A 27,764-nucleotide genomic window follows, 5' to 3' on the forward strand; every position below is an offset into this window, starting at 1 on the left:
GGACCTCCAGCTGTTGCAAAACTACAACTCCCAGCATGCCCGAACAGCCGTTGGCTGTCCGGGCATGCTGGGAGTTGTAGTTTTGCAACAGCTGGTGGTCCGCAGTTTGGATACCTAGATTACTGGTTCTCACTCAACTTTCCCAGACCCTTTTTTTCCCTGCTAACTGTTTATAAAATGTAGCGGGGTTGGGGGTTTAGTAAATTCTTTACCATATATACGGACATTTTTTGCGCTCTTTACAGCATTCCTTTTCCTTTTTTCGCACACGCCCAAGTCATGCTCTTCCTCAGATTGTTCGGGACACCGGATGGGGAGGACATAGAAGGAAACAATATAGACATTTTTTTGTTTTCAGGGTCTAAAAATTGGGAGAAATGTGACCAAAAATAGCGACTGCTGCCGATCCGCGAACAATTCAAGCATACACCCCAGCTCTGTGGGCGAGAATCGGAGGCATTATCTACCGTCTCCAACAGTTGTGCCTCCGGCTGTTGCAAAACTACAACTCCCATCATGTCCTAGAACTGACTAGAGCAGCGTTCCACAACCTGTGGATTCCCAGCTATTGTAAAACTACAACACCCATCATGTCCTAGAACTGATTAAATCAGTGTTTCCCCACTGCTATAAAACTACAACTCCCATCATGTCCTAGAACTGACCAAATCAGTGTTGTGCAACCTCTGACTCTCCAACTGTTGTAAAACTACAACTCCCATCATGGCCTAGAACTGACTAGATAAGTGTTTCCCAACCTGTGGATTCCCAGCTGTTTTAAAACTACAACTCCCATCATGCCCTGACTGCTGCAGGCTGGCTGGAGAACACAGGACTAGCCGGGTGTAGCACATGAAGGGAGGTTTAGCTTTTGCTTGGGGAACACTGTTCTAGTCAGTTCTCGGGTATGATGGGAGTTGTAATGCTGCAACAGCTTGAGGGTAGCAGGTTGGGAAATACTAGTCTAGGGCATGCTGGGAGTTGTAGTTTTTGGTCTAGAAGATGATACACCATTTCAGTTGGGGGCTGGGGCTGCTCATAAACATCTCATGTCTCTGACCAGTGACACTTCAGCCATACAATCTTCTTATAGGATTCCATCCCATTAATCCCCAAAGCGACTCTATAACACACACAAGATTAGGAATCCCCCATTAATTCCAGACCCTCTGGCAGACCAGACTATAGTCTCCAGTCCTTTGACAAAATACAGTCAGTCCCAGTGTTTTCCAACCAGGGTGCCTCCAGCTGTTGCACAACTACAACTCCCAGCATGCCCGGACAGCCTTTGGCTGTCCAGGCATGCTGGGAGTTGAAGTTGTGCAACAGCTGGAGGCACCCTGGTTGGGAAACACTGGTCTGTCCTATAGGTACATGTGGAAGTCCTTGGGGATAAAGAGAAGAGTTTGTGCTAATAAGGTTATACTGGGGAATTGCAATACAAGCATTTGCCACAGTTTGATAAACTTTCTAGGCTTTCTGGGAATGCTGGGAGTAGTAGTTTTGCAACAGCTGGAGGCTCCCTGTTTACGGTCTGTTCACATTTTACATTTACACATACTAAAAATCTACAATGTGAACGAACAGAGCCTTATTAACAACCCTCCTGGCTGTAGATCAACCTCTAGTGACATCATCACTAGAGGTGGGGCTACAACGGACCAGGCTGGAGCCCGACCTAGGAGGGTAAGTGGACATCTCTGCCCACAGTATACAGCCATCTATATAGATGGCTGTATACTGTATACCAATCCCTCCCCCCAAGGAGTCAACAAGCACCGTTCAGCAGCACTAGTTAACTCTTTCATTGCTGGGTCAGCACATAGCACTCAGAGGTTAAAGTAAAGCAGCGGTCTATACAGAAGGCTGCTGTATTTTATGTTCCTGCTATATACCTCCTGTCCAGTCTGAGCTGTACCCGCAGCTGTATAGCTGCGGGCACAGCTTAGTCCCACTAGGAGCAGGGACTCCCGTCAACATAGTGACAGGAGTCCAGGCTCTTGAATAGTCTGCATCCGTCCCATGGAGTGGTACCCTGAAGACAGTGAAAAACTGGCACAAAAAAAGGTGTTTCCACACACATACACAAAACACGCCCCCTCCCATAGACTTGCATTGAGGGAACGGGGCGTGATGTCATGACCTCCCATCACGTCACGAGCTCCCGGCGCTGGCTCCAGCATTAGGAACAGTTTGTTCCAAACGCTGAGCAGCGGAGTACCCCTTTAAGAAGCTCTGTATACGTTTCCAGCCTCTGAATGACCCCCGTTTACTGACATCAAGCAGAGATCTTAAAAACGGATAGGATTCTCTTTATGATTGTTTAACTATGCAAGTTCGTTGACCGCCATTGTACCAACGCCAATAACACTGGATGAGTTCTTCAGAGGTGAAGCGTAAGGTAATGTAAAGATCAGGATGTTTTATGACGGTACATTCCCCATTGCCTCCTGATAAATGCCCCGTAACGTATCCGTGACGCACAAAGATTGTGATCTGCAGCACTTTGCAGGTGCACAAGGTGTGTGCTGCTTTTATTTGTCGCTTGGACGGAGATGCTGGAAATTCCTCGTATTGTCTCCGCTTTATCGCACTCCTGGCAATCGCATTGACAAACCTATTCTCTGGCTGGATGCTCGATGCGTCTGATCATGCGGAGGCGGTGTGAACAGCTGTCATTAGGGAAATGGCAAAATACGCAATTGTCACAATGTTTCCCCAAAACAAAAGCTCATATGTGATGAATCTAAGACATCCCGGGGCCTGCTCTCCAGCGGAGGGGGAAGGGGGACTGTCAGAGCTGAAGATCTGCTTCTATGTAACCTGCAATTACTGCATTGTGTAATTATACAGAACTTACCAGAGAAAAGGAGTCATAGCCATGCAACTAGTTCCCAGGCTTGCTCCTATACTATGGGGAACCTGGACCATGCTTACACACCTTCATCAACAATAGCATTCAGTTTGGGACCCTCCCTGTAGTAGCCACCGTGGGGGGATGCTAAGAACATCTTACTGATTTCAAGAAACAGCGCCTTTATTTTCTACTGGCTGTACATGGTATTACGCTTCCATTCCTCCCCTGAATAGTGCTAAGGTGCACTGTAAGCCCCGCACTTCCATCCCAAAACGGACCCTGTCCAGTCAAATTTAAACAAGCCCCGCACTTTTTGTGATCCAAGTTGCAGGAAGGTGTCGCGTAAATGGGCGCTGTCGGCAAGGACAATACATTTTACCGTCACCACAACCTAGTCATAGAGGATTGCCACCTGTCAGCTTTGTTTTCTGAATCCGCTATTCACATGACCATATCTATACCTTTAGCGGGAGATTATCAAAACCTGTCCAGAGGAAAAGTTGCTGAGTTGCCCATAGCAACCAATCAGATCACTTCTTTAATTTTTGAAAAAGCCTGTGAAAAATGAAAGAAGCGATCTGATTGGTTGCTATGGACAACTGGGCAACTTTTCCTCTAAACAGGTTTTAATAAATCTCTCCCCATAGTCTCCTTTATCTGCTAAAACATTAGGCTGATCCCATAGGAATTAGCATCATTTGAATTAAAAATCATATTACATTTAAGCCCCGCCTCTTCCATCCCAAAACTGACCCAGTTCAGTCTAATTTAAATAAGTTCCACCCATTTTGTTGTCCAGGTTGCAGGATGGTTCCACGTAAAGGGGCACTATCAGCGAAGACAATAAATTTGTCTCCTTTATCTGCTAAAAAATTGGACTGAACCCATAGGAATTAGCATCAGTTGAATTCAAAATCATATGGCATTTAAGTCCCGCCTCTTCCATCCCAAAACAGACCCAGTTCAGTCTAATTTAAATAAGTTCCACCCATTTTGTTGTCCAGGTTGCAGGACGGTTCCACGTAAAGGGGCACTATCAGCGAAGACAATACATTTGTCTCCTTTATCTGCTAAAAAATTAGACTGAACCCATAGGAATTAGCATCATTTGAATTCAAAATCACATGACCTTTAAGTTCCGCCTCTTCCATCCCAAAACAGACCCTGTTCCCTCTAATTTAAATAAGTTCCGCCCATTTTGTTGTCCAGGTTGCAGGACAGTTCCATGTAAAGGGGCACTATCAGCGATGGCAATAAATTTGTCACCTGACGACAGCTTTGTTACCAATCTTCGCCATTCACGTGCCTCTTTGACTAGACGAATGTAAGGAGACACGTGGCCGCCAGGCACCCCCTGACCCCGCTTATCTCCTAAAATATTGGGCTGGTCCTGTAGGGATTACCATTATTTCAATAGAACATCACATTTTTCCAGTTTAGTATACAGGCCCTGGTTGCGCCAATAGGTTGCTATAGCAACAAGACTGCTCTATCACTAGAGTGCAGCCTAACAGGCTATAAAATGCCGAAAAAAAGATGGACACTGTGTCCATTCTTTAAATAGATGGATTTTTCTTTTCCAATCCGAGTTGTTATTATGGTCATAACCCTAATATAGCCAAACGACTCAATGAGTTATTTGTGGTCTGAATTTCTCCATGCTGCCAGGGCCGTACCCCGGCTGAAAAAACGGAACAATACTGCGACAATAGTCGTCTTATGTCTCTGACAGGAAAATGGGCGTTCACTTTCCATTCACTAATGTAAGATAAAAATGTAGAACTCTGTCCAGCCTAACAACACACGGCGTCCCCCGAAATATGTGACATTAGGCTGGAAATAGCCGCATGTGAGGCCGCGACATTTCCGTATCAACAGCTGCGAGTCACCCTATAAAAACGCCAACCTTTCCCGCAATTTATATTTGCTGTAACTTCCGGAAATCTGGATGTCGAAAAGCAGTCATCTTCCACCTTTGAGGGTCCTGCACCCAACTAGGAGTCAGACCCCTTGTTCCAAAGGCCCTATAGCAGTCGCATTTGCTGCCTCTATGTATGTCTTGCTGTCCATAAAGGGGTACTCCGCTGCTCAGTGCTTGGAACAAACTGTTCCGAACACCGGAGCCGGCAGCACGTGACATCATAGTCCCGCCCCCTCATGATGTCACACCCCGCCCCCTCAATGCAAGTCTATGGGAGGGGGCGTGACAGCCGTCACGCCCCCTCCCATAGACTTGCATTGAGGGGGTGGGGCGTTACGTCATGAGGGGATGGGGCTATGACATCACGAGCTCCCCGCGCTGGCTCTAAGCATTCGGAACATTTAGTTCCAAACGCTGAGCAGCGGAGTACCCCTTTAAGGGTACATTCACATGTACGCAGATTTTATGCACAGGATTTTCTGCTGCACATTTGAATGACTGAGCACAGCTTCTAATCGGTAGTTACAAATTCAGCGCATCAAATGTGAACGTACCCTAAAGGGGTATTCCGGCCAAAGACATCTTATCCGCTATCCTTTCAATAGGGGATAAGATGTCTTTGGCTGGATAACCCCTTTAAATCTGTTGTAGGGGGAAAGTTAGTCGGCAACTGGTATCAGTGGCCATGTTGGTTGCCACCTTAGCTTTTCCATTTATTTGTATGAGTATCAGTGTGACCCCGGAGCTGTCGGCAGCAGCTGCTCTGATGGATCAGGTCCAGTTCACATAACACAGCATTTCCTTTTCGACTTTTTTAACTTGTTTTTCTCACACATGATCTTGCAGCCCATACAGCCAAAGTGACCCTGCCCTTCTCTTATCAGCGTTCAGCACTACCAGGAGGAATGTGCGAGAAGCAGCTGATATCAGAAGTCCTCCGCTCGCTCCGCAGAATGGCCAACGCAATAACATCCAAACCTGAGGGGAAAAAAAGACAGCATGGAGGACCGAGCCTCTGGGAATCACAGGAACCCGCTGTACTGATTCCTATTGTTCACCATTCCCACTACTAAAGGTTCGGCCATGTTGTATCATGAGGTAAAAACAGCTTGTCTTTTCATCAGGCAAGACTGCTATCAGGGCATCTTATCCGCAATGGTGCAATAGGCTGGGACCACCACAGATCCTGTTGAACAGCTGGCCGGGTCCCCTCAGTAAGGGTTTTAGCAGTCGGACCCCCAATGATCAAATCAATAGGCCATCAATGCCTATGGCTAGTTTTACATCAACATTTCTGTGTTTCGTTCATGCCGTTCGATAAAGAGACAGAAAAAAATTAAATTAAAGGATAGGGGATAAGTTATAGATCGTGGGGGATCCAACCGCTCGGACCCCCCGCGATCTCCTGAACGGGCCCCGGGAGTCTGCCGGAAGCGTCTGTTCCGACCCCCGCAGGAATCCCGGCGACGCGCCCCCTCTATGTATCTTTATGGGAGATATCGGCCACCGCTCCGTGCAGAGGTCGGCACACCCCCTTCCAGCGGACTACTGGTGCCCTGTTCAGGAGATCACGGGGGGTCCCAGTAGTCGGACCCCCCGTGATATATAACTTATCCTCTATCCTTTGGATAGGGATAAGTTATGTTTCACTACACAACTTCTTTAAGGGTTCATTCACACTACAGAATCTCCGCCTGGAGATAATATTCGCTAGGACCGCTCAGAAATGCGCCGTCTCCATAGACAGCAATGCCTTTCCGAGCGCATTCCGCCAAAAGAATGAACGTGTTCAGTCTTTCAGCAGAGTCTTGGGTCCGGAAGTTCCGCGTTGTCTGAATTTAGTGTGAATGGGCCTTAACTGATACTATTGATTAGGGATCGACCGATTATCGGTTTGGTTAATATTATCGGCCAATAATCGCGATTTTGAACATTATCGGTATCGGCAATTACCTTGCCGATATGCCGATAATGCCCCGCCTTGCCCATCGCCACCGCTGCCCCATCGCCTCCCCCCATCCCCGGTGTTATAATTACCTGTTCCTAGGGGTCCGCGATCCTTCTTGCTCCTGCACTGTTGCTGTGCGCTGCGTAATGACGAGTGACGTCCCGAACGTGACGTCACCGTCAGTACGCACAGTGACAGCGCAGGACGCCGACGGAGCCAGAAGGATTGCGGACCCCCGGGAACAGGTAATTATAATGCCGGGGATGGGGGGAGGCGATGGGGCAACAGCGGTATGTGGGCAGAGGATGGGGAGGAGGCGTTTGGGCTGGGGCGGTATGTGGGCAGAGGATGGGGTGGAGGCGATGGGGCAGCGGCGGTATGTGGCCAGAGGATGGGGGGAGGCAATGGGGCAGCGGCGGCGGAATGTAGGCAGAGGATGGGGGGGAGGCGATGGGGCAACTGTGGTGGTTAGACTCAGGACAGGCAGGGAGAGAAGCGTGCGGCGGCGGTCTCTGGCCCTGCAAAAGCCGCTGCACTTCATTGATTTAAAGCGCCCGCTTCTGCCCCGCCGGGGGGGTTGAAACAGCCGATAACTTATACCTGAATATCGGTATAAGTTATCGGCTATCGGCCTGAAAGGTGACAGATTATCGGTATCGGCCCTAAAAAATCGATATCGGTCGATCCCTACTATTGATGTCAATGGGTCATCTTTGTAATCCGTTCACCTCAGTTTGATGCAGTTTTGTTTGCAGTCAGTTTTTTAGCTATGATATACAAAAATTTTCTTTGTCCGGCCCAAAAAAAAAAAAGAAACAGACTACAACGAGGACTTTAACTTACGGTTAAATTTTACAGAGTTGGAGATTTATCAAAACCTGCCCAGAGGAAAAGTTGCTGAGTTGCCCATAGCAACCAATCAGATCGCTTCTTTCATTTTTGAAATGGCCTGTGAAAAATGAAAGTAGTGATCTGATTGGTTGCTAGGGGCAACTGGGCAACTTTTCCTCTGGACAGGTTTTGATAAATCTCCCCCAGAAAGTCTATGGTGACAGATGTAACCAGAGGGGGGTTCCGTTTCCATTCGTTCACTTCCGTTTTTTGTCCTTCCGCTTACGTACGTTCGTCAAACTGAGCATGCTCAGAGGCTGGCTAAAAACAGGAAGTGAGGCCAGATCGCGAGGTCTGCATCCCAGCTGCCCAAAAACAGTAGAAAGGAGAAAAAAAAAAGGACAAAAACTGATGTCAATTTATACAAAAGTTCCAGGTTTTCAAAGGAACATTCAAACTTACCTAAAAAACGTGTGAAATGTACATGTCACTGGCTATTTCTACACATATAGAACAAGACAGAAGGGGGAAAAAAAAAGATAGCAAGTACAAACTACGTTCCCACCATGAGCCGGCACCAAATGAACTTAAGTTTTTATGTGGTTATAAATAGGCTTGACACGACACAGATGGAGACGCGCTCAAAATAGCAAAATTATTTTCCATTAAATCCTGTAAACCAGTTCAGGTCGGGGTCACGTTCATGGTGTTTTTTCGGAATGTACAACTGCTGAAAGAAAAATTTCACAATATACTCCTATGACCGCAACTGGAATGGTTACCATTATGGGCGTCACGTAACTTTTTGTTGGTATTCAGATGTATACTGGAGATTTAAATGGGGCCTTAGGTGTATTCACACGGCAGAATTTCCGCCAGAAACGAAAGCTCAATACACTTGTATGGGATTCCGCACTCCCGTTGACACTTCGGAAATCCCGCATGCGGGATTTCCGAAGTGTCAACAGGAGTGCGGAATCCCATACAAGTGTATTGAGCTTTTGTTTCAGGCGGAAATTCCGCCGTGTGAATAGACCCTTACTCTAAAGCCACTCTTATAATAACCTTTGGCCTGTAAACTTGAAATGGATCGGAACCGGACCCGCTATCAGATGAGTATCTGCCCCTTTCCTAATTAGGTATCAGGATCAGTGCATGCACGAGAGAAGAAAATCACTCCGACCCAAAGTTCAGCAAATGATGCTTCCTGTATTTACAACAGTTACATGGGTTTTTATAGTCTGTAACAATGGGCCGTGTGCAAAGCTATACGACATGAAAAACTGTCCTTGTGATTGGTTTCTTCTAGGAATCGACCAATATTGATTTTTTAGGGCCGATACCGATAATATGTGAACTTTGAGACTGATAGCCGATAACTTATACCGATATTCCGGTATAACTTATCGGCTATTCCCACCGCCCAAGGCCCCGCAGAAGCCGCTGCAGATCAATGATAGAGGATAAGTTAAATATCACGGGGGGTCCGACTACTGGGACCCCCCGTGATCTCCTGAACAGGACCCCAGTAGTCTGCTGGAAGGGGGTGTGCCGACCTCTGCACGGAGCGGTGGCCGATATCTCCCATAGAGATACATAGAGGGGGCGCGTCGCCTGGATTCCTGCGGGGGTCGGAACAGTCGCTTCCGGCAGACTGCCGGGGCCCCGTTCAGGAGATCGCGGGGGGTCCGAGTGGTTGGATCCCCCGCGATCTATAACTTATCCCCTATCCTTTAATGTAATTTTTTTCTGTCTCTTTATCGAATGGCATGAACGAAACACAGAAATGTTGATGTAAAACTAGCCATAGGCATTGATGGCCTATTGATTTAAATCAATGAACTGCAGCGGCTTTTGCGGGGCCAGAGACCGCCGCCGCCCGCTTCTCTCCCCCTGCCTGTCCTGGGGTCCTCCCTAGTCCAACCACCACCACTGCCCCACTGCCTCCCCCATCCCCGGTTCTATAATTACCTGTTCCAGGGGTCCACGCTACTTCTGTCTCCGGTGGCGTCCTGAGCTGTCACTGTGCGCACTGATGGTGACGTCGCGTTGAGGACGTCACTCGTCATTGCGCAGCACACAGCAATAGCGCAGGACACCGCAGGAGCCAGAAGTAGCGCAGACCCCGGGAACAGGTCATTATAAAACCGGGGATGGGGGAGGCAATGGGGCAGCAGTCTCGGGGCACGGCATTATCGGCATATCGGCAAGGTAATTACCGATACCGATAATGTAAAAAATCGTGAATATCGGCCGATAATATTGGCCAAACCGATAATAGGTCGATCACAAATTTCTTCCATCTGTAGGTGTTCCTCATACAGCACGTGGGTCTCATCATCTTGGGTGTAGCTCTCTCTGGAGGCACCATCTTATACACATTGTTTTAAACACGATGGGAGGGGGAGCGAGCTAGCGAGTGGCCATTTTAGCAAGCATATTCTAAATAGGCATTTTAGCTTATCCATTACAGACTATGACAGTCATAAGCTTGGTGGCAACCATTGCAGATGTGAAACTAGGCCCTGACTGCCTCATGCAAGTTCAGGACCTCAAGTATTTATATTTGGGGAACCAAAAAGGAAGAAAGTTCCATCCAAAGTGAAATTATTGGTTTTGAGTGCATATTTTTGGAGAACTCTTAAGAGGAACTCTAGACTTAAAAAGATCTCACCGTGCGTGGTAAGGAACTTGGCTCTTTACTACTATAGATAGAAAATGGGGGGGGGGGGGGGAAGCCTATCACAGAGCAAATAAGCAAACAGATTGATAATATTTACAGAGAGCAGCCAGCATGTCTACTATTCCTGCAGGAAAAACACTCTAATCCTCTTGACAGATGGTCCGTAAAACAGTGACGTTTTCCCTGTAGTTATCAGTGTTTACACAAAGCTGAAAGATGTGGGGGGAAAAAATGAGCTACATGTATCAGGTCTCTCTGCCCAGATTCCTGACCCTCTGCATCCTCCGCACACACACTGCAGTCTTCCCGGACGTGAACTCGTCTTCATGAAGCCCGGACGTTCACGCAGTCACGACACCGAGCGAATAGAGGAATAAAGGGGTGACCCTGACTCTAAATAATGCTAGGATAGCATATGATGAGGTATACAGCTCCAAAACTGGGTTAAAGGAGTACTCCGGGATGTAAAAATTGGGTTTCAGACTGCCAGCAGTAAAAAAAAAAAAAAATAATGATTACATACCTGCTACCACTACCCCGGTGCCTCCGGTAACCCTGGTTGCCGGTGGTTGGTGAGCCATACTGCACTCAGCCATTCATCAGCCGCAGCGAAGTCCCGCCTTGGACGGCGATAGGTTGAACAACGGTGTGACATTTTCGCCCCCGGCACTGGTCTTCTTCCTGGTGCCAGAACCGAAAATGTTACACTGCCGCTCAGCCTATCGCCCTATGATGCGAGACTTCGCTGTGGCTGGTGATTGGCTGAGTGCAGTATGACTCACCAACCACAGGCAACCAGGAAGAGGATTGAGGCGGAGGCTGGTGCGGGTTACCAAAGTGACCAGCGATAGGTATGTATCCCTTTTTTTTTTTTTACTGCCGGCAGTCTGAAACACAATTTTTACATCCTGGAGTACTCCTTTAAAGCTACATTGGCTGCACAGCATCACATCCAATGATTGTCAACGTGGTCAAGTTGCGACACAACATGACTGCGACAGTTCTGACAGTTGTCCGAAATCCAACTTGATAGATTTTTTGTTGCAGCCTGCGTGTGACTTTGCTAGTGCCCATCATTTCGGTCGCGCAGCTTGGAAGAGATTTGTTGTGGTGATATGGCGCAGACTTTTGCTTTGTTCACATAAGGGTCATTGCTTCCAAATGTTTGTGACAGATCATTGTCCCGACAGATCACAGTTTTTTTATGGCAAGATGAATGTCTCTCAATGGCTGCTTCTTATCTGACTCATGGGGCGGACCACATGTATGACATGGAATAACCACATTAAAGGGCAACAACTGAAATTTAAAGGGGTATTCCGGGCAAAAACATCTTATCCCCTATCGAAAGGATAAGGGATAAGATGTCTGATCGCGGGGGGCCCGACGCTGGGACCCCACACGATCTTCCTGCAGCAGCCCGCATTCTATACGTAGCTGTGTCTGCAGTTTCGGAAACCGCCGGGCTTTCGAGATAGGGACGTGACATCACGCCACTCCCCCTCTATTCATTTCTATTCGAGGGGGCGTAACGGCCGCAACGCCCCCTCCAATAGACATGAATAGAGGGGGCGTGGCGTGACGTCACGTCCCCGTCTCTGAAGCCCGGCGGTTTCCGAAACTGCAGATGCAGCTACGTATAGAATGCGGGCTGCTGCAGGAAGATTGTGTGGAGTCCCAGCGGCGGCCCCCTGCGATCAGACATCTTATCCCTTATCCTTTCGATAGGGGGATAAGATGTTTTTGCCCGGAATACCCCTTTAAGTAAAACGTAAGGTTTTCTATGTTTTTTCCCATCAAGTACTGTGCCATGGTAGGAACTTTCTTCTGTGCTCATTGTCATCCCCTAATGTATTCTAGGCTCTGAGGGAAGGCATACTGGTTGACATTTATCATTGTCTTTAGACTGTTTTTTATTTTTTTGTCTAGAAAAGGTGCAAAAAAGGGTTTATTTGCGCTGGTTTTGCCCCTTTTGGTTTGCACATTTCTGCTGATTTTGAGTTGCAATCCACTGATTTTGGCAATAAACATGACATGTAAGGATTTTATGAACTGCGCCTTTTTGTGAAAAGGCTCTAAAAAGGCGCAAAGCCACTGAAAGGTCTCTAAAACTACACCAGCCCAGACTTAGCTTAGCTTTTTGGTGTATGTGAAGAGAGAAATTTCAGAAAATGAGACCTGCACAAAATTAATCAAATGCCCTGCGACCATTTAATAAATTAGGTTTTTCTACACATTATCAGCACACACACAAAAAAAAGGTGTAGAAACATGCTTCACCTAGGCCCCTATCACACTACAGGTATCATCCTGCTTTTTTAATGCCGTTATTTTACAATAATGGATGAAAAAAACTAATGCAATGACTTTTTGCCGAGGTTTTTTTTACAGGATGATACCTGTAGTGTGAAAGGGGCCTTTAATTACTTCTATTAAAAAATCTTAATCCTTCCGGTACTTATTAGCTGCTGAATACTACAGAGGAAATTATTTTCTTTTTGGAACACAGAGCTCTCTGCTGACACCTCTGTCCATTTTAAGAACTGTCCAGAGTAGGAGAAAATCCCCATAGCAAACATATGCTGCTCTGGACAGTTCCTAAAATGGACAGAGATGTCAGCAGAGAGCACTGTGGTCATGATGTCAGCAGAGAGCACTGTGGTGTTCCAAAAAGAAAAGAATGTCCTCTGTAGTATTCAGCAGCTAATAAGTACTGGAAGGATTAAGATTTTTTAATAGAAGTCATTTACAAATCTGTTTAACTTCCTGGCACCAGTTGATAAAAAAAAAAAAGTTTTCCATCGGAGTACCCCATTAACGTCAGATTTTTGTACTGAGCATGCTCAGTACAGCTTTATAGAAAAAAGGTTTAACCTGATAAAAAAAATCAAAATAAAAAAAACTGATGTAACTGGTAATAACGGATGATAACGGATGAACAACATCAGTTTTTTTTAAGAAAAACCCCATTAAAAATAACGGATGATGGTCGTCAGTTATCAACTGTTATTACCAGTTATTGCATCCGTTATTGTAAAATGGCAGTAAAAAAGCAGGATGATACCCGTAGTGTGAAAGGGGCCTTACACCTACAATGATAAATGCTGGCCACTGACTAGTGCTCTGACCGCATATCGCAAAATGTTGTCACTATTCAAGTCAAGCAAGCAAAATATTTAGTTACCACTAATACTGCATCAAGACAGTAGGAGAATTTTCCTATTTGACTGGAGTAGCTCTTTTTGGCAGAGTAAAACCATTTTTTCTGGTAAAACAATTATCGCGTTAGGCGGGCAACTCACATGACGTCTGACCGGATGCGTTTTACGCTGGATAGAACAAGCACAAAATGTTTGTACACAAAAGACAGGTCCTGTCTTTTGAAATAAATATTCAGCTTTGCATACAAGACAAACACTGGTAGTGGCGAGTTCTGCCGACCCATGTGTGATTGAGTATGCAGCGGAAAATGTGATGTGTACAAGTGGGTGATGGATCTGCCGGCCACGCTGATTTATGCGCAAAAATGTGGAACCGCTTGAAGTTTAATAATGATGCTCAGAATTGTTTCCACCTGTCGCTACAAGTACTATATATGAGAAACAGAACTTGACGCTTTAGAATGTATTTTCTAGTGATATCTATAAATGTAGCCTGGGAATTTTTTTTTATATATCTATACACCCAGGTTGACAATTTCTATATATCTTTACATACAGGTTAAACATTTCTAAAGATTTATATATCCAGGTTGGAAATTTCTATATATCTTTACATCCAGGTTGGAAATTTCTATATATCTATACATCCTGGTAGGAAATTTCTGTATGTCTTTACAGATTTCTAATAATTTCCAACCTGGATGTAAACATATATAGAGATTTCCAAGCTGGATGTAAATATGTAGAGATTTGTATGGATGTATAGACATATAGAAATGTGCAGCCTGAATATACATCCAGGTTGGAAATTATTAGAAATCTGTACATTCAGGTTAAACATTTCAATATGTCTATATATCCAGGTTGGAAATCTCTATACATCTTTACATCCAGGTTGGAAATGTCTTTACATGTATACATCCAGGTTTGAAATTATTAGAAATCTGTACAGACATATAGAAATTTCCCACCAGGATGTATAGATATATAGACATTTCCAACCTGGATGTAAAGATGTATAGAGATTTCCAACCTGGATGTATAGGCCTATAGAAATGTTTAACCTGAATATACATCCAGGTTGGAAATGATTAGAAATCTGTACATTCAGGTTAAACATTTCTATATGTCTATACATCCAGGTTGGAAATCTCTAAACATCTTTACATCCAGGTTGTAAATGTCTATATATGTATACATCCAGGTTCGAAATTATTAGAAATCTGTACAGAAATATAGAAATTTTCTACCAGAATGTATAGATATATAGAAATTTCCAACCTGGATGTAAAGATAAAATTGCTATATCCAGGTTGAAAATTTCTATATATCTTTACATCCAGGTTGGAAATTTCTATATATGTACTGTATACATACAGGTTAGAAATCAACAACACTATAGTAGAAAATGTAGCCCATATTATTTTCTATGCCTTCTAACCTCTTATTGGTACGTCACAGGATATAACCAGTGGAGGTCCATGAGCGAGACCCCCCAAATATCGCTAGAATAAAAAGGTTGTGTCTCAATGAGATATACATACAAATGAGTCTTCATGCTATAGTATTATCCCAGTAAAAGTAACATTTTAACCCTTAACCTCCTGTGCTCTTGTCCAGGCCTGGTGTTTTTCTAAAAAAAAAAAAAAGTGTCAAAAATGGCAAAAAAAAAGGAAAACCTATGCACAAAACAACAGCATTAGCTATCCTTTCTGAACACCCTGGTCCATGCAGAGTGGTCTGGATTTTAGGAAATGTCTCTGCGGTCAGCAAGAACCATCAAAGGTCTGTAAACATAAGGCAAGACGGCTGAAAAGACTAATGGAGGTTGTACATCTTATACCATGAAAGTAATCATAGGTAACATACCATCCCTCCATAACTTATAAGCAACAGGCTCATAAAAAACTTTATTGCTCCCTTATAAAACAAGCTGATGCTACATAATCTGAGCTACTTATTTGTAAGATAACTGGATAAGCTTTCCCTCACCTTCCTGTTACTATAAATGGTGCCGACAATTCCAGTAACAAGAATATACCGTTGAGTTTGCGAAAGATGAAGGTCATAGACCCTACTAGATGTAGACCGATGGATGACTCCCTAGAGTTAAAGGAGTAGTCCAGTGCTGAAAAACTAAGGATAAGGGATAAGTTTAAGATCGCGGGGGGTCCGACCACTGGGGCCCCCCGCGATCTCCTGTACGGGGCCCCGGCTCGCTGGCCATATAGAGGGTGTCGACCACTGCAGGAAGCAGCGGCCGACACCCCTCCTCAATACAGCGCTATGGCAGAGCCGGAGATTGCTGAAGGCAGTGCTCCGGCTTTGCCATTGAGTTGTATTGAGGGGGCGTGTCAGCCGCCGCTTCCTGCGGTGGTCAACACGCCCCCTTCCCGCAGGCTTCCCGGGGCCCCGTTCAGGAGATCGTGGGGGACCCCAGCGGTCAGCCCCCCCGCGATCTGAAACTTATCCCCTATCCTTAGGAAAGGGGATACGTTTTTCAGCACTGGACTACTCCTTTAAGAAGACCCATTGCAACTTAAAGGGGTACTCCACCGAAAGACATCTTATACCCTGTCCAAAGGAACTCCGCTCCGTGCTGGAGGACTGGCGACTCCAACCGCTACAGCGAATACAGCCACCACCCCCTCTCCATTCATGTCTATGGGAGGAGGCGTGACGGCTACGTAGTAGCCGTCACGCCTCCTCCCATAGACATGAATTGACGTGGCGTGCCGTGACATCACTCCAAGCTCTCGTGTTCCGGACGCTGCCGCTGCCGGCCTGAAAATCGCAGGGGGGTCAAGTGGTGGGACTCCCGCGATCAGACATCTTGACCTTTGGATAGGGGATAAGATGTTTTTCGGCGAAGTACGCCTTTAAGGCCTGAATCTTTGTCTCCATCCCACAATTCTTTAAGAACCAAGCTTCAGAAGTTACCATAGAAGAAAACGGCTTTACTTTACAAAGGAGCATACTAAGGACGGGATCTTATCACGTCAAACAAGAAGATCACACTGGTGGAGATCCCTAAGCTACGACCTTAGAATAAGTTCATACGTAGCAGAGATAAGGCAAAGCTAAAGTGTTGGCGCTTGTTTTAGATGTTCAACCCCAACCCTATAAATGGTGCCGACAATTTCAGTAATAAGAATATACTGATGAGTTTGGAAAGATAAAGGTCAAGGACCCTACTAGATGTAGACTGATAGGTAGGGTTGCCCCCTTTCTTGCCCAAAAAAATACCGGCCATGCTAATTTGCATAATTAATTATATATGCGTGACATCACAGGATACACATATGCGGGGAAAATTTTGTCCTATTCTGACCCCTATTACTTTTATATTTCTCCTTATACGGGGCCTGTATGAGGGGTCTTTTTTTGCCCCCAGATCTGTAGTTTTTAACAGTATCATTTATGTTTTGATGGGACTTTTTGATCCCTTTTTTTTTTAAATTCGGGAGTTGCGGTTAGTTACTAACTACAACTCCCAGCATGCCCTGATACAGCCTATGGCTCAGCAGCTGCCCCAAACGAAAACTACAACTCCCAGCATGTTGGACTATATAGTAGTATATAGTATAGGTCAGTGTTTCCCAACCTGGGGTGCCTCCAGCTGTTGCAAAACTACAACTCCCAGCATGTTGGACTATATAGTAGTATATAGTATAGGTCAGTGTTTCCCAACCTGGGGTGCCTCCAGCTGTTGCAAAACTACAACTCCCAGCATGTTGGACTATATAGTAGTATATAGTATAGGTCAGTGTATCCCAACCTGGGGTGCCTCCAGCTGTTGCAAAACTACAACTCCCAGCATGTTGGACTATATAGTAGTATATAGTATAGGTCAGTGTATCCCAACCTGGGGTGCCTCCAGCTGTTGCAAAACTACAACTCCCAGCATGCCCGGACAGCCAACGGCTGTCCGGGCATGCTGGGAGTTGTAGTCCTGCAACAGCATGAAGCTCTCTGGTTGGGAAACACCGGTATAGTATATGGTGCAACATTCCGTGAGTTGGAGGATTGGTTGGATAAATACCGGCCATTGCATATTTTTTATATAAAAATACCGGCCAGGTGACAACCCTAGATGACTCCCTCCGGTTTAGAAATCCCATTGCTACTTGTGGTATTAACACTGGTTGAGATCCTTGGGTTCATATGTGGCAGAGATATGGCCAAGCCATAATGTGTTGGTGCTTGTTTTGGATGTTTAACACCACATAAAGGGGTACTCCGGTGGAAAACATTTTATTAATTTTTTTTAATCAACTGGTGCCAGAAAGTTAAACAGATCTGTAAATGACTTCTATTAAAAAAAATCTTAATCCTTCCAGTACTTATCAGCTGCTGTATAATACAGAGGAAGTTCTTTTCTATTTGAATTTCTTTTCTGTCTGACCACAGTGCTCTCTGCTGACACCTCTGTCCATGTCAGGAACTGTCCAGAGCAGGAGCAAATCCCCATAGCAAACCTCTCCTGCTCTGGACAGTTCCTGACCTGGACAGAGGTGTCAGCAGAGAGCACTGTGGTCTTGACAGAAAAGAAATTCAAAAAGAAAAAGAACTTCCTCTGTATTATACAGCTGCTGATAAGTACTGAAAGGATTAAGATGTTTAAATAGAAGTCATTTACAAATCTGTATAACTTTCTGGCACAAGTTGATTTAAAAAAAAAAAAGTAGATTTTTTTTTTAACCCGTTGAAAGGGTGAAAAAACATGGCGGCTTCCTGTATCCAATTGTGTGACTCGATTCCTTTGATATGAATATGGTCGTGCCGTGGACAGGTGTGGTGCTCTTTCTAGAAGGTTTTCTAATCCTGGACGAGCCCTATCATTTGTCAGTACTTTTCCAGGTAGTGAAAACGTTAATGGTGTAGAAAGAATCTGCCTCGTAAAAAGTCCTTCACTCGTGTACCTCGGCCTGACCTCTGGGTGTCAGCACTTTTTGATGTATATCTCATTTTTACAAGCGGAGGAGGAACCAGAAAACCAAGAGACAGCAAAAACCAAAGTATGTCCGGCACCACGATTGCCGCTAAAACCTCCAGTTTATTGAGGAATAAAAACTGATAACATCTACACAGGTGAAGCACTCAGACGGATCCCTCCAAGGAACAGCCCAGGATAAAAGCAGCGCACAAGACTTCAAAGGTAAAATGGTTTATTTACCCGGCATGCAACGCGTTTTGCTGGACAACCAGCTTCATCAGGCATGCCTGATGAAGCTGGTTGTCCAGCGAAACGCGTTGCATGCCGGGTAAATAAACCATTTTACCTTTGAAGTCTTGTGCGCTGCTTTTATCCTGGGCTGTTCCTTGGAGGGATCCGTCTGAGTGCTTCACCTGTGTTGCCAGGAGCGGCTGCCGTTCTTCGCCCGTTGAAGGGTTATCCCACGCTTTCACCATAGTTGTACTTGGTTGCAGTACAACTATACTCGGTGAGCATTTCTGCTTGTTTTCCAGCTTCTCTTTACAACACGTTATCACACTAGGAGCGCTCTCCTTGTCTGTATTTAACATCTACACAGAGCGTAGTAGCATACGCGTTTCGAGCATTAGTGCCCTTAGTCATGGCCAGGAGGTTTTACCTGCTATCGCGGTGCCGGACATACTTCTATTTTTTGCTGTCTGCTTGTGTGAAGGTGAACGCCACCCGACAGTCTGAGCACAAGAGCAGAGGAAAGGATAAGGCTGGGTTCACACCACGATTTTGCAGTACAGTTCCCGTATACGTTTTTAATTTGAAAACCGCACGGAATCGTATTGAAAACCGTATGCATTGACTCTCCATTGAGAACCGTATGCCAAAAGATGCATCAGGTTGTGTCTATTTTGCATCCTGTACGGTTTTGTCAGTACCCAAAACTGTAGTCTACCACGGTTTTTGGTTCGGGTGAAAAACCGTATTGAAACGTATACTTTTTTTTTTTTTTAACATGGGAGTCAATAGGAACTGTACAGAACCATATGAACGTACGGTTTTATCCAGTTTTCACCATACGTTTTTTTACTTTGCACAGTTTTTTTCTCTGAATTTCAATCAAACAAGTGAAACTTTATTCATAATGGAATGAAAAGTTTTAAAACGTATACATTTTTTTCTTAAAAAACGGATGCAACAATAATTTTTCAAACTGTATACGGATTAAAATCTGTACACTCGTTTTGATACAGTTTAGTCCGGTTTTGAGGAATCCGTTTTTTAGCAAAAACTTGATACGGGAACTGTACTGCAAAAACATAGTGTGAACCCAGCCTAAGAGCGGTCAGCTACTGTATGAGGAAACCAAGAGAAACCCATACAGAACCCCAGGTGTCAGACACCTGCTAAAAGAAGTCATCTGATCGACAGGACCCCAGCCATTTTTTATTTACTGATAAGCTCCAGCTCTTTTCTAATCGGTCTCTTTTTTTTAATTTATTTTTTATTGTATTTTTATTTTTAGTACATTATTGTGAGGACAGCCATCTTGCTTGATCTGTTTTAAACAGCGTTTGGAAATATGCTTTACGGCAAGCCCCATGGACATAGACCCTGTTCTTTTGTTTGTGAGCATGTGCAGAGGTCATTCTATAGAGAAGGGGGAGGCTGAGCTCCTACTGTCTACTCTATATACTGTAGTCACCTTTTACTGTAATTCTGTACAGATCACTTTCCAGCAGCCTCCTCCTTATCATCTCAGACAGGACAGGAAGTCTCAGATGAGTTTTAGTCCTAGTGGTCAGCTGAACATCAATTTGGTTGTCAGCTATTGAAGGTGAAAGGGCAGCTTCAGTCCCGGGTTGGCATACAATTGATGAAAGTGTGCCAAGCCTTTGAGTTTATCTGCTGGGTAAATTTCGGTTGCTAAGGATAAACTGCTTAGCAACCAGTGTTTTCAATTAGGTTGTCAAGCAATGTGTCTCTAGTAACCAGTCGCTCTCAGATTACTTATGCAGGACTGTCACGGGATTGTGTAAATAGACAGGACAATAGGAGGGACTAATGGGGATGTCCAAAATAAGGAAAAACATGGCTGCTTCCGTACAAAAGCAGCACCACAGCTGTCCACAGGTAGAGGGAAGTGCCCCATTTACTTCACTAAAGGGGTTGACCACTTCTGCTCTTATGGGTTTTCTGGCCAGGTGGTCGAAAAAATAAAAAATGGCCGAAGCAGGAAAGTTAAAGGGGTACTCCGCCGCTCAGCGTTTGGAACAAACTGATCCGAACGCTGGAGGCGGCAGCTCGTGACGTCATAGAGCCACCCCTCATGGCATTGCGCCCCGTCCCCTCAATGCAAGTCTATGGGAGGGGGCGTGACAGCTGTCACGCCCCCTCCCATAGACTTGCATCGAGTGGGCAGGGCTATGACATCACAAGGTTTGTTCCAAACGCTGTGCAGCGGAGCACCCCTTTAACTGTGATCTGAGCTCCCATAATGCACTGCACTAGTAATACACATTCATTGAAAAGGCATCCAAATCTAATGTGTACGGGGGCAGCACCACAGTCCCTGATGGTAGATGGGTTGCAATGCCGCTGTCAGACACTTCTTAAAGGAAAACTGTCAGCCTATTCATCCACAATAAACCAAATAAAGTATGGGTGAACAGGAGTCCAACGAGGGGTCACTTAGGGTCCACTTCGCGATCCTCCGGCGTCTTCTGCATCTTCTGCGGGGTCCGGGCCTCGCTTTCCGGCGTCGTTATTATGTCGCTGCGCACGCCGTCCCGGCGCACCAACGTAATAACGTCACCAGAAAGTGAGGCCCGGACACCGGAGAAGATGCGGAAGAAGCCGGAGGATCCCGAAGAAGACGCCGGAGCAGCGGGACAGCATCGGGAGCGGTGAGGACGCGGTCCGGAGCGGCGGGGACAGGTGAGTATTAAATGCACTTTTTACATTGCACGAATCCCTCAACATACGATGGATTCGACAAACGATGGGTCGTTTGGAACGAATTACCATCGTATGTTGAGGGACCACTGTACTTCTATTTAAAAATGTTATTCCTTCCAGTACTTATCAGCTGCTGTATACTACAGAGGAAGTTGTATTTCTTTCTGGAGCTCTTTCCAGTCTGACCACAGTGCTCTCTGCTGACACCTCTGTCCATGTCAAACTGTTCTGAACACTGGAGTCGGGAGCTCGTTACGTTAAAGCCCCACCCCCTCATGACATCACGCCACATCCCCTCAATGCAAGTATATGGGAGGGGGTGTGACAGCCATAGACTTGCATTGAGGGGGTGGGGCGTGACGTCATGAGGGGGCGGGGGAATGACACGTCGGCTCCAGCGTTCAGAACCGTTTGTTCCAAACACTGACCAGCGGCTTTAATGGGAGTTGCATGTAAACAGTAAAGTAAACGGCGTTGCTCCTGGGCCTATGCTGGAAAACCTGTAAAAGCCGAGGTAGGACAACCCCATTAAAGCTTATAGGGGTACTCCGGTGAAAACCTTTTTTCTTTTAAATCAACTAGTGGCAGAAAGTTAAACATATTTGTAAATTACTTCTATTAAAAAATCTTAATACTTCCAGTACTTATTAGCTGCTGAATGCTACAGAGGAAATTCCTTTCTTTTTGGAACACTGATGACATCACGAGCACAGTGCTCTCTGCTGACATCTCTGTCCATTTTAGCATCCATACATAGCAGGTGAATGCTAAGGGCAGCATGGTGGCTCAGTGGTTAGCACTGCTGCCTTGCAGTGCTGGGGACTTGGGTTCAAATCCCACTAAAGACAACAATAAATAAAGCGTTATTATTATTATAATAACGTCAGCAGAGAGAACTGTGCTTGTGATGTCATCAGAGAGCATTCCAAAAAGAAAAGAATTTCCTCTGTAGTATTCAGCAGCTAATAAGTCCAGGAAGGATAATAAAGAATCTCTTTAGAAAATTAAAGAATTTTCTCTAAGAGGTAAAACAAAGTACAGGCCAGATGCCAGGTTCTGGTGAATCCCCCACAGACACGGAAAGTATTTCATGACAGAAACTTCACGTCTTGTCCAACCTTATAAACGTAGCAGAGCTGTTTATGTTACAGATAAAGGCTGAAGAACATATCTAACCTCCCTTATCTCGTCCCATCAACATTACGGCAGAACATTATGTAAGTACCATGTGGGACACGGGGGCCCCTTCATCACCCAATACATCAGCAAGGAGAGGCAAAAACATTCAACAGGAAGCCATGTTGGAAATTGAATCCATGCACAAATAGAAAACAGAGGACATCATCTCCCACGAGGTATAAATTCCTGTCAGATTCTACAAGTTTTTAGAATTTCTGAAGGAGGAAAAGATGTTCTGCAGCGGCGCTGCCCTTAGGAGATCGATTTCAGTTCCAGTCCAGTTTAGTAAAAGTATTCACATTTATTTGTGCATACATATAGGAACAGACAAGCAAGACGCGTTTTGGGGTTAGGTGACCCCTTTCTCAACTGCAGATTTAAAAAGTTCAGGTCTTGCCTATATGTTGTTACGCCGGAGCGCTCACGGCGGTCTCCCCTCTGCAGCACCCCGGTCAGACCCGCTGACCGGGAGCGCTGCACTGTCACTGCCGGCGGGGATGCGATCCGCGTAGCGGGACGCGCCCGCCCGCGGGTCGCATCCCAATCTACTCACCTGTCCTGTTCCCTGGCTGTCACGTCCCGGCACGCGCGACCCCGCTCTCTAGGGCGCGCGCACGCCGGCTCTCTGAGATTTAAAGGGCCAGTGCACCATTAATTGGTGGCTGGCCCAATCAGTGTAATTAGCTTCCATCTGCTCCAGGCTTATATAAACCCACTTCCCCTTCCTGTGCTTGCCGGATCTTGTTGCCTTAGTGCCTAGTGAAAGCGTTTTGTGAGTGCCTTTACCAGTGTTTCCAGACCTTCTGCCGTTGCCCTTGACTACGAACCTTGCCGCCTGCCCTGACCTTCTGCTACGTCTGACCTCGCCTCTGTCTAGTCCTCCTGTACCGCGCCAGTCTCAGCAGTCAGCGAGGTTGAGCCGCTACCGGTGGATACGACCTGGTTGCTACCGCCGCAGCAAGACCATCCCGCTTTGCGGCGGGCTCTGGTGAAAACCAGTAGCAACTTAGAACCGGTCCACCGACACGGTCCACGCCAAACCCTCGCTGACACAGAGGATCCACCACCAGCCAGCCGAATCCTGACATATGTATGCACAAATAAATGTGAATACTTTTACTAAACTGGATACTTTTACTGAACATCTTTTCCTCCTTCAGCGACTCTAATCTCTGCCGACCTCCACCTGAGTTTCTGCAGGCTGCAGCCCGAGATCTCTCGTCTGACCCCATATGGAGGGGGTGATAAGCTTTTTTCAAGAATTCCCCAGGTGAGCGCACATTACACGGGGGTCGTGTGGGAAAATATACCCACGAAATCACACGAGGCGCTGTCCTCTCCTTGTCTTCCTTCTCTCTTTTATTGCTCTACAGTTTTTGACACTAAATTTTTTGAGAAAATTTTTGAGAAAATACAACATAATGTACTAGCAAATACAGTGATCCCTCAACATACGATGGTTATCCGTTCCAAATGGACCATCGTTTGTTGAAACCATCGCATGTTGAGGGATCCGTGCAATGTAAAGTATAGGACAGTGGTCTGCAACCTGCGGACCTCCAGATGTTGCAAAACTACAACACCCAGCATGCCCGGACAGCCGTTGGCTGTCCGGGCATGCTGGGTGTTGTAGTTCTGCAACATCTGGAGGTCCGCAGGTTGCAGACCACTGTTAGAGGAAGTTGTACTCACCTGTCCCCGCCGCTCCGGACCGTCACCGCTCGTCACCGCTGCCCTGGATGTCGCCGTCCATCGCTGTCGCCGCGTCCCCGAGGTGTCCCCGACGCTCCAGCAAGGCCTCTGCTTCCCCGGCATCCTCGCTCTCCGTCACCACCATCACGTCGCTACGCACGCCGCTCCTATTGGATGACGGGACGGCGCGCGCAGCGACGTGATGACATCGATGGAGAGCGCCGACGATGCAGGGAATCCCGAAGAGGACGCGCCGGAGCCCCGAGGACAGGTAAGTGATCGTCAGCGGACCACACGGGGCACCGTAAACGGCTATCCGGTGGCAGCTGAAGCAGTCTGCGCTGCCGGATAGCCGTTTATGCGATGGCCCCGACATACAAAAGCATCGTATGTTGATGCTGCCTCTGAGAGACCATCACATGCTGAAATGATCGTATGTCGGGGCCATCGTAGGTCGAGGGGTCACTGTATATATATCAGGATATTTAGGCCCAACTTGATTTGAAACCCCCTCAAAATGGCTACCTTGCAACCCAATTTGTGAATTTGTCCTACAAGAATTGGGACTGCTGGCAAGTGTGACTGCATACAAATAGGGTACCTTAGTGTACCTTCACACAGGTGGGATGCCCACGAGTTTCCCGCTGCATGTTTTCCACGGTAGACCCCATTAAACTCAATGTAATTGGAAAATCCACAGCAGTTCAAACCCAGCAGTGGGAAACCAGTGGGTAACCCGCCTGTGTGAACAGAGCTGCCGTGGAAGAAGCCCAGGTCAAAATCCCATTCAGACAATACATTAAAACCCATTGTTGAGTGTTTTAGTGATAATCTATATATAGGCGCAGGAGAGGAAATTTTAGTGGCGGGGTGTGGGTTCTTCGTCAGCGGGAGGCACATCCTGCCACCCCACCCAGATAAAACAAAATCGGCCTCATCTATTGTCTCCATCAAGGAACACATCTAGGGTAAAGAAAATCTGAGGTTTTCCACAAGTAGAGAAATCTACTGTGAGGGAAAACAAAATGGCTGCTGTGAGTATAAAAAGGTAAAACGGTACAATAAAATTGAACAACCTTAACTTCAGAAGCTCATAAGTACTGAAAGGATTAAGATTTTTAAATAGAAGTAATTTACAAATCTGTTTAACTTTCTGGAGCCAGTTGATAGATATATATTATATATATATATATATATATATATATATATATATATTTTTTTTTTTATATATATATATATATATATATATATATATATATATATATATATAAAAATTTTCCTGGATAACCCCTTTAAGCCCCAAAGGATCAGGGTTGCAGTTTCAGGTCCAGCTTAGGTCCTTTTTATAAATGAAAGAAATGATTACAATTTTTAGATCCTATGGACCAGAAAGATCAGGATGAACAATTTTTGTCCTGTATAGGCCACATTATGGACCCGAAATATTAGGATGAACAGTTTGAGGTCGTCTTTAGGCCATATAATGGACCAGGCTGGTCAGGGTGAACAGTTTAGGTCAGTGGTCTCCAACCTGCGGACCTCCAGATGTTGCAAAACTACAACTCCCAGCATGCCCGGACAGCCGTTGGCTGTCCGGGAATGCTGAGGAGTTGTAGTTTTGCAACATCTGGAGGTCCGCAGGTTGGAGACCACTGGTTTAGGTCCTGTTTAGTCCCTATTCTGTTGTTAAAGGGGTTATCCAGGAGAAAACTTTTTTTTTTTATATATCAACTGGTTCCAGAAAGTTAAACAGATTTGTAAATGACTTCTATTAAAAAAATCTTAATCCTTTCAGTACTTATGAGCTTCTGAAGTTAAGGTCGTTCTTTTCTGTCTAAGTAATCTCTGATTACACCTGTCTCGGGAACCGCCCAGTTTAGAAGAGGTTTGCTATGGGAATTTGCTTCTAAACTGGGCGTTTCCCGAGACAGGTGTCATCAGAGAGGATTTAGACAGAAAAGAACAACCTTAACTTCAGAAGCTCATAAGTACTGAAAGGATTAAGATTTTTTAATAGAAGTCATTTACAAATCTGTTTAACTTTCTGGAGCCAGTTGATATATATATATATATATATATATATATATATATATATATATATAAAATTTTCCTGGATAACCCCTTAAGCCCCAAAGGATCAGGGTTGCAGTTTCAGGTCCAGCTTAGGTCCTTTTTTATAAATGAAAGAAATGATTACAATTTTTAGATCCTATGGACCAGAAAGATCAGGATGAACAATTTCTGTCCTGTATAGGCCACATTATGGACCCAAAATATTAGGATGAACAGTTTGAGGTCGTCTTTAGGCCATATAATGGACCAGGCTGGTCAGGGTGAACAGTTTAGGTCAGTGGTCTCCAACCTGCGGACCTCCAGATGTTGCAAAACTACAACTCCCAGCATGCCCGGACAGCCGTTCGCTGTCCGGGCATGCTGAGGAGTTGTAGTTTTGCAACATCTGGAGGTCCACAGGTTGGAGACCACTGGCTTAGGTCCTGTTTAGTCCCTATTCTGTTGTTAAGTCACCTGATTTCTATTATTTTCTTTTTGCTCAGGCACCGTAAGTAATACGTCTCCCCTGACAGCCGTGCCGTGAAGGTCATCTGCAGAAGGCTCATGTACAAATCCTGCCACATAAGTGATTGCATAAGGTGAAAGGTCTAGATTAAGCCTGCACCCACCCTCCACAATCCGGCTCTAGAAAAATGCACTAACAAAGGCTTCTCTGTGCTTCAGCCCTGACAAATAATAAAGCACAGTCTTAGCGGCTAAAGCTGGATTGTACATTCTGCTGCTTTACAATGAGATGCAAACCTTCTGTCTGATGCGGCTCCACTGCTTACCATAATCCACCAGTAAGGGCTGAACTCTCCTGCAACATCAACATCCGTGTTATATAGGAACTATAGCTTTACTCTAATCGTGTAGGGTTAGGCTGGTCATGAGTCCAGCACCCACCAACCCAAACAGTGGATTACTCATGGCCTTGTCAATTACAATTTAAAGTTATAGGGGGGGCTCCAGACTGCACAGCCCAACTACTGTTTAAAGGGGGAGCTCCAGACTACACAATCAGACTGCTGTTATAGGGGGAGCTCCAGATTACACAGCCAGACAGCTATTATAGGGGGAGCTCCAGACTACACAGCCTGATTGCTTTTATAGGGAGAGCTCAAGACTACACAGTCAGACTGCTATTATAGGGGGTGCTCCAGACTATACATCCCCACTGCTGTTCTAGGGGGTGTTCCAGAATACATAGCCACAATGCTGTTATAGGGGGAGCTCCAGACTACACAGCCCGACTGCTTTTATAGGGGGTGATCCAGACTACACAGCCAGACAGCTGTTATAGGGAGAGCTCAAGACTACACAGTCAGACAGCTATTATAAGGGGTGCTCCGCTGTTATAGGGGGAGCTCCAACTACACAGCCCGACTGTTTTTATAGGGGGTGCTCCAGACTACACAGCCAGACAGCTGTTATCGGGGAGCTCCAGACTACACAGCCAGACAGCTGTTATAGGGGGAGCTCCAGACTACACAGCCTGATTGCTTTTATAAGGAGAGCTCCAGACTACACAGTCAGACTGCTATTATAGGGGGTG

At 45.7% G+C, this 27,764-nt stretch overlaps 1 protein-coding gene and 1 long non-coding RNA gene across 5 annotated transcripts in view; one reads left to right on the forward strand and one right to left on the reverse strand.

Moving 5' to 3' along the window:
- NHERF2 (NHERF family PDZ scaffold protein 2) overlaps window positions 1–27,764 on the reverse strand; it is a 110,319-nt gene that overhangs the window by 43,990 nt on the left and 38,565 nt on the right. The window lies entirely within an intron of this gene.
- LOC130283965 (uncharacterized) lies at window positions 11,068–26,989 on the forward strand. Its single transcript, XR_008846891.1, has 3 exons — window positions 11,068–11,091; window positions 22,438–22,503; window positions 26,713–26,989. It is a non-coding gene; the product is annotated as an uncharacterized LOC130283965 (long non-coding RNA).

This window comes from Hyla sarda, chromosome 8, assembly GCF_029499605.1.
Source record: "Hyla sarda isolate aHylSar1 chromosome 8, aHylSar1.hap1, whole genome shotgun sequence".
NCBI lineage: Eukaryota > Metazoa > Chordata > Amphibia > Anura > Hylidae > Hyla > Hyla sarda.